The following is a 7,094-nucleotide window of genomic DNA, read 5'->3' as shown; positions in this document are numbered from 1 at the left end:
CTATTTATCTCAGAGGGGAAACCAGTGACTCCGCCTGCAAACTCTGTGAACAAGTCCAGCCCCGGAGAGGAGGGCTGAGGGTAGCAAATCACAACCTGCCCCTGCTCAATGCAAAACAGCCAAACAGAGAGCGGCAGTTAGAAGTAGGAAGGCTAATCAGCACACGGAGAACGCGACTTTCAGTCAGTCTACGTTGCGGTCATGGCAAGCATCAACCTGACTCTGGGGTGGGGGAGAAAAAGACGGGAAGAAAAATATGACCTGTAGTGTCAGGAAACCTCCAGGGTCGGATCTAGAAGGGTGGCGTCGGGTGGCACGTGCCACGCTACAATGATATCTTGCCACCCTAGTTTTGCATATGACAGTGTTGTCTATTAAAATAAGCTAGCATTAACAACTTGAGCCTAGCTACAGTTAACACTGAATATAAGAGGGGGAAGTTATGGGAGTGATGGCAGCAAGACAGAGTAAGCGAGTGAGAGAGAGCAAGTTTTGAGATGGGAGAGATTTGCGACGTTTAGCATGGAGTGTATAGTTAGTGTTTTGTGTCGTTGTTGTTGTTTTTTGTGTGTAAGTGAGGGTACTAATGAATTTCACAAAGGCAGAGTGCAATGTAGGCAAACAAAAAGGCTTTGATTTTGCCACCCTATTTGATTTCCATGCCACCCTCATGCCACTAAGAACATTTCTCTAGATCCGCCCCTGCAGGGGTCCAACATGAAGCTAATGAGGAAGTTAAAAAGCTGCAGTTCCTCTGATGGCCACTGGAGGCTTCAGCAGGGAATCAGGGCCCATAGACTCCATAGCAACTGTATAGAGTTACTTTAAAAACAAACAAACCTTCTTTTAAACATTATTAGTGTTTAATGTTAGAGGCGTGCCTCTTTGACCGACAGGTGGATAACGACACAGGTAAGGATAGTAACTGATAAAAATTTAGTGATTGTGATTCCTCATGTTTACCAGTTAATGACATAAATCTATAGGCTACAGCACCACACACCAACACAAACCCCTATTCTTCTCATATAGTCTTACTCTTAGTATATAGGTATGAATGGAAAACAAATATGAAAACCAGCACAAAGACACTTTTCAAAGCAATCATCACAGAGAAACATGAACAGGTGAAACGGAGGCTGCTCATCTGTTTGTTACCCGTTTAAGTTCAGGGTCTGGCTGCTGGGCCGGATCAAACAAAATAGACCCAAACTCACCAAACTTCAGCCAAGAGAGTGTGTGAGAGGATCCGCCCACAGCACAAGGTTAGAAATGAATGATGTGCAGTGTGGTTTGTATTACTCTTTATAAACATCCTGACCCTGCTTTTCATGTCCACACTGAAATGTTGGTCAGACCGAGACTGATTCTTTTCTCAAATATTCGGTGGAGAGGCTGAGATTGATGACTGAATAGATTTTGGGGACTCGCATTTGTTGAAAACAGAAAAGACAAAGAACTGCGACACGTTAAACAAAAGGAGAGCCTCGGTCCAGGAAACAGGGCCAATACATAAGCAGCGAACATTAGTCACAAAGGCTGCGTAAGGATTTTACAAAAGGACAGACTCACTTAAACACAACAACCTTGTTATTATTACTAGATGGTAGCAAATTGCTGTTTTTAATTAGAATAACAATACAATAACTTTAGAATGAAAATCATTCATTTATGTTAAAGTCTGAGTTATGTATGAAAAAGGTGAAGCAACAAACTGTCATGTGACCAGAACAAAAAAGAGGAAGAGATGTTCAACATGAAAGGATAAGGGAAGGGAGCGACGTACATTGCAGCATGACATTTAACTTTAACCTGCAGCTCTTAAAAGCACCTAATCTGTTGTTTTTGGTGGCTGAATTCATCATTTATAGAGGTGATTACAACTTAAGCGCTGAAGTTCAGAGTCACACGATTGTTAATCACATTAATCACAGATCCCGCTATGGTGAGACATCCGAGAGCGAAGTCATGACTGGACACCCGAGAGGTAGTCATCATTGCCAAATATATTAGTGAACACTGCATAAGACAAAGGAATTTCACAAGGAGCTGAGCAGAAGTAGATGGCACTGCTTGATTCATGGTGGTTTACAGAAGCCAGCACTCCAGGACAGTCTGGGTTTTATCAAAGCCTACTACCATGGGTGAAGTGCAGTTAACATATCACTGTATTTTCCTGCTTATATTATCCTCAGTAAGGGAAATCTGTCACCATAAAGACAGAACCTTTTGCCGTTGTCTGTGGAATATGATGGAAACTAGCACATGCTAAAGGAAACGAACCAATGAAGACCGAAATGACTAACTCTGCTGAGTGAAGCCAATGGAAAGCTATTCTCAGTTTCTGTTTTTTTGTTTGTTTTGTTTTTTTGTAAATTTTGACTTTAAAGTTTTGTGGGATAAGTGACACGGTCCATGTGATCTTCACAAGAACGCTGTGGTTAAAAACATGCTGATATGCAGATGCAGCCCAAGTGAAACCAGCCAGACAGAACTGCAGCTAAAATAAGTTAAAACTGTTTCAACAGCTAAAAAATGTTGACCTGTATGACACCTTTTAGACAACTTTATTTTTTTAATTGTCAAGGATCTTGTATAACAACACTGATTCCATGTGAGAAAAAGATGCCTTTTACTAGATTTTGCTGCTAGCTTCCCAGTTGCTGCCCTTAGGCAGGTGCACGCAATATTAAACGATCTATAAAATATAAAATGCATATCAGAGACATACAATAAAACATACATGCAATGCTTAAAAGCGCTGCATCTACCACTCCCACCCACAAAACACATTCACCGTGTTGACATTGTGCATGCATTGTTTGAAGCAAACAAGAAGTGACATGTTCTTCTGTAAATTTCCTCATGCAGCAAATTTATGATCTAACTTCTTGAATAAGAGAGAAAGACCGAGTAGAAGGTTTATCACCTGTATAAAAATGTAGGCCTCCATATGATGCAGAAACACCAGCAACACAATTCTTCTTGTAAAAAAATACTGTTAGCTCAGAGAACACATACAGGAATATAAATTACCTGAGGTAGACGGCGATTAAAAGGTGTGACAGCAACGACGACTCCATGTCAGTTTGTGGGAGCAGATCTTATCAAAACAGAATTTCTTTGTTATTACATGTTTCGGAAAACTGTGTTTAGGAAATGAGAAGAGAAATATTCAGAAGTTAAAGTTCAAATATATAAAAAAGAAGAACGAAAAAGCACCTTAACTTCACCAATAATATTAAAAGTGAACAGTGTAATGCACTGCTTTGGAAAGCCATTGATAGTGCAGTGATAACACAGCGGCCCACTGTTAACAGGCATCGAGGGTTTGCCAAGATTACCAGGAGGTGCAGCATTCTGAGAGCGACTGTGGATGGACTGTGGTATGCAGCATTTGAGCTGGTCTTGAGCTCACCAACAATAGTGAGTCTATGCAGAAACCACTGTTGGATCAGCTCTTTGGATATGGACCAAAACATCTCAAATCATAACCTGAAAAAATGAGGTGTAATAAGAACAAAAGAAAAAAGAACTTCAAATAATGAACTGTTTTCATGCCAAGTTCACAGAAATGTCTTACAGTCTAAATTTTAAAAGTGATGTGAATGTAATATTGCTAACTAATATTAAAAATACATTCAGTCATTGGACTTTACCACTGTCTGGGATTTTTGGGGTGAACTTTTCTGTTTTCGATTAGGAACTTTAATAAATTCTTTGAATCCATTTAATTTCCCAGCATTTTGGTACGAGCTAATTTTTTGCATCGTTTATCCAATAAATGACTGTTACTGAGCTGCTTTGCTTGTTTTTCTTTGCCATAGTTTTAATCTGGCATTCCTGTTCTTGACACTGACTGGTGATGATCAATGATAAATGTCATGCACTTGGCTGGATGCTGTGAAAGGAAGGGCTTTTCTTTATCAGGTAAAGGATCCTGCGATCATCCACCATTTCATCTTCAGTAGATGCCAAAACCTGTTTTAATGCATTTTAATTTTCAATGAACAGTAGAAATGTGCAAAAGCTATTCTCTTTCTTGTGTGAGTGTGTGCTGTACTTCATATTTCTACTTCACAGACTGTCCACAGCTGAAACAGCTCGCACTTCACAGCTAAACTATTTTCCACTGGCTTCGTTTCTTATTAATAGATACATTATCTGCTTTTTTTGTTGTTGTTTATTGTGACTAATTCAAATTAGAAAGTCAAGTCAGTTTATTTAGAAACACATTTATCAAGTGGCACTCATCCATTAGTGGACCACTTCTGGATGAGTGAATGGACTCTGCCGGTGCTTCTGTCATCTATGTCCAGCTCCACTTTCAACAAAACCAAATATGCAGAAATATAAATTACGTCAGGTAGAAATAAAGTGACTTTCTGTCAGGGGAAAGCAGTACTTGTCAAGTGTAAACTAAAACAGTCTGTCAGTTAAAATATACCAACATAGAAACATCTCTCTTTTCATCTCATATGGCAGTAAAGAATACATTAACACAGTGCATTTGAACAAAGTGTGACTTAAAATTTAAAAGATAAATGATTAAAATGGAAGTGAATCACGACCATCAAGGACATAATGAAGTCTATTATATAACTTACAGAAATGTAAAAATTAAAAGACACAGAGGTACATTAGGAAGCCATAACAGCAAATGCTCAATTCGCTTTAGCTGAAAATATCAAGCAGGAACAGTTCATCTCAGTTCATTTTGAATTTATTTTACATGCTGTCAAATTAAATAAATAAATTTAAAAAAACAAACAAAAAAACCCCCCAACAATCATATGATCCCCTAATGAGCAAGCACTTGGCGACAGTGGGAAGGAAAAACTCCCTGTTAACAGGAAGAAACCTCCGGCAGAACCAGGCTCAATGAGGGGCGGCCATCTGCCGCGACCGGTTGGGGGGTGAGTGGAAAAAAAGTTTTTTTAGGTGTCATCTGCCTCAGAGTGGCAGATGACACCTGGGCGGTATTACTTGTTGCTGATTTTCAGTTCTGGATCTTTGAATTATTCTCTTTAAAATATTTTCCTGATGTAGGATTTCTGAACATTAAAGAGGAATAATTGCGATGAGAACAAGCCCCAGAAGGAGAATTAGAACGAAGCCCACACTCTTCAGAACATCTTTCCACCAGCAGTGATTGGATGTTTCATTTGCTGCTGGGTTGGTGATGTGGGCTCTAAAACACTGAACAATGGCTTCATCTACTGCTTGATCCTGTTGTATTATCAGTGATTCTAGATTCCTCCTTCCACTAAATTTCTTCTCTAGCTCCTTGAGAATTTTCTTACATAATTGTTTGGTTGTCCTTATATGTGGGCAGGAGATTTCAGCCACAGGGAGACCCTCCAGTGTCTGCGACACCAGGCGCTTTATGTGTGCGACATACTCCTCATGGCTCCGGCTCTTAATGGCATGACATTTGTAGAGTAATTTTACTGTGAGCACGGAGACAAATAAATGAAGCTGATCCTGGCTTTTTGCTCCCATTGGAGCCCCTGAGGGGGGAAAGGGATCAGCCGATTTCTGCATTGGTTGTCCATCCAAGGTGGATTCAGAGTTTTCCTTCACTTGAATGACTCCTTGTGGTGTATCTGTAGATGCAGAGTCTTCGACAGTCATTGTTGACCACTCTGTATTTTCGACAATGTTTTTTAAAGTCACCTCGGGATAGTTTTCCTTCACTTGAATGACTCCTTGTGGTGTATCTGTAGATGCAGAGTCTTCGACAGTCATTGTTGACCACTCTGTATTTTCGACAATGTTTTTTAAAGTCACCTCGGGATAGTTTTCCTTCACTTGAATGACTCCTTGTGGTGTATCTGTAGATGCAGAGTCTTCAACAGTCATTGTTGACCACTCTGTATTTTCGACAATGTTTTTTAAAGTGACCTCGGGATAATTTTCCTTCACTTCGATGTTTTCTATGTCTTCACTTATAGAAGGTATAATAGTAATTAATTAATAGTAATTAATTAATTTTGGGGGGTTTTGTCAGTGATGTTTTCAGCTCTCTGTTTAAACTTCCTCAAAGTTGAGTGTGTCTCTGGGTTTAGTGTCAAACTGACTCCTATTTCAGCCCTATAAGTAGAATGCAGACTGTATTACGTCACAAACACTCAAAGGACACGTTCCAATGACGATGACGTCACACAAGCACGTGCGCACGCGCACTCACACACACATTCTTGTTTTTGTGTTACTATGGGGACATAAGCAAACCACTTGCCTTTTAAGAACCACACTTTAATTTCTTGCTATATTTGTCATGAACAGTGTTGGTCAAGTTACTTGAAAAAAGTAATCAGTAACTAATTACCGATTACTTCCCCCAAAAAGTAATCCCGTTACTTTACTGATTACTTATTTTCAAAAGTAATTAATTACTTAGTTACTTTTTAAAAACATGATTTACAACCTGAAGAGGTGATAAAGCGATAGATCTTTCAGCCCAATTCTACTTTTTCTGCATAATCCATCATACAAAATGTAATCAAATGGAAAAGTCTCCTTTTAAAACTTGTTTTATTAGTTTTAACCTTTTAACTTTATGCATCAAGCAAAAATGTAATTATATGCAACATTCTCTCACTGGAAGAAATTTGTTTAACATTTAAACTTATTTTCTGCACATTCCAGCACATAAAATATATATATATATTTTTGTGTTTACGCTCACTCTTTCAAATAGATGCAAGTAAAACACAGCAGAAAATAAATAAAATCAAAGACTCAGCGGTCCTGTTGCTCTATTTTTACCTGTAAAGCAGGACTGGGGGTAGGCGGAGGTTTACCCTGGTGCAGGTGTGCCGCAGCGATCAGTGGAAGAATCCGCGAGTTTCTCTGTGAATTTCCCATTACGTGGTAGCGCACTCCCGGTGCTTGCTTGGAAGTTTAGGGGGGGTTTGCTGTAAAAAGAAGTTTTCTTCCCACACACAACGGACACTAATGTTTTTGTCAGTTTTTATGGAATCAAACTCAAAGTAAGGTCAGTACTTCCACGCTTTAAACGCTGCACGCTCATACTTTCTCCATACTCGATATATGATCCATTGTTGATCTGCACACAGCTATTGCCACAA

The sequence above is a fragment of the Simochromis diagramma genome, unplaced genomic scaffold, assembly GCF_900408965.1.
Source record: "Simochromis diagramma unplaced genomic scaffold, fSimDia1.1 OVJJ01000026.1, whole genome shotgun sequence".
In the NCBI taxonomy this organism is placed as follows: domain Eukaryota; kingdom Metazoa; phylum Chordata; class Actinopteri; order Cichliformes; family Cichlidae; genus Simochromis; species Simochromis diagramma.
The sequence above is the reverse complement of the archived record's forward strand: the minus strand, read 5'-3'. Positions refer to the sequence as shown.